This window comes from Gekko japonicus, unplaced genomic scaffold (genome assembly GCF_001447785.1).
Source record: "Gekko japonicus isolate JY-2015 unplaced genomic scaffold, Gekko_japonicus_V1.1 scaffold1626, whole genome shotgun sequence".
Classification (NCBI taxonomy): domain Eukaryota; kingdom Metazoa; phylum Chordata; class Lepidosauria; order Squamata; family Gekkonidae; genus Gekko; species Gekko japonicus.
In genome coordinates, this window is record NW_015161446.1 from 225,471 (window position 1) to 226,902 (window position 1,432).

The window sequence follows — 1,432 nt, forward strand, 5'->3', positions numbered from 1 at the left end:
ATCCACTTTCAGTCCACTTTCAATGCACGTTCCAACTGTATTTTACTGTGTGAACTGGCAAAATCCAGTTGGAAAGCGCATTGAAAATGTGTGTGATCACAGTTGGTTGATCTCTTGCTCTGAATTCTGATGGAGTTTGGCTCATTAATTATAAAAGGTTGCTGAGCTGTGGTCTATTGCAAGAGTCCCCAACATGATGCTCACCAAATGTTTTTAGAAAGTGGGCAGGGCCAGGAAATGCTTTTGGCAAGTAAAGCTTCCAATTGGCCATTGGAAATTTGATAGGCTGTGTAGATTTTTAAATGTTGCTTTGGCAACAGCTGCCACCACAGCGAAAGGATCTTTACTTTGTGACTGAAGTTAAGCTGTGTCAGCCATTTTATGGTTCAATCTGTCTCTTGTGGCAGCTATTTTGTGGCAGTCATTCTGTGGCACAACCCACCACATTGTGTCAGAATTTTGAAGGTGCCCTCAGACTCAAAAAGGTTGGAGATCCCAGTCTATAGCATGCCATAGCTTGGGAAAGCCATAGTTTATAGTAGAGCATGTACTTTACCTGGAGAACCATAAGGTTCAGTTCCTGACCTCTCCAGTAAAATGATTTCCTGTTGTCAGATTGACTTCTGCCTACCTGAGACCTTGAGGATGTGCCTCCAATGTACCTAATCTGGGAGAACTGGGTTTGATTCCCCACTCCTCCACTTCACCTGGCTGGATGACCTTGGGCAAGCCGTAGTTCTGATAAGAGCTGTTCTTGAAAAAGAGCAGTTTCTGTCAGAGCTCTCTCAGGCCCACCTACCTCACCAGGTGTCTGTTGTGGGGAGGGGAAGGGAAAGGAGTTTGTAAGCCACTCTGAGACACCTTTGGGTAGTGAAGGTTGGGATATAAATCCAATCTCTTCTTCTTCTACCTTACTTGGCTACAGTCAGATTACAGCACCTTCCAATGTTCAATTGTGAGCCCATTCAGACAATTGTTGATACTCTTATCTGGTACATGTGAAAAGGATCTAGGTGTTCTGGTTGATCACAAGCTAAACATGAGCCTGCAGTGCGATGTGACTGCGAAGAAAGCTAATGCAATCTTAGGATGCATTAACAGAAGCATTGTGTCCAGAACACGGGAGGTGTGCAGTGCAGAGCGGAGATTTCCACCGCTGAAGAACAGGAAGGCCTCGGGACTTTCTCCTCTCTAACTCGCCATTCAGTGGTTGCAGGGATAAGGCAAGAGGGGACTAACTTGTGTAACCAAGGCCAGGAGTACCCCCCCCCCAATACTCCTGCTGGGGAGTATACATTAATAATAATTAATTACAATAGTGGATGAAGAGCTGTTTCCCACCCTTCTTAGTTTAGTCTAGTATGGTAATTTAATCCTGCTGCCTGAGAGGGTAGCAAGAAGGGAGGTTAGGGTGGGCAAGATCTACTTATGT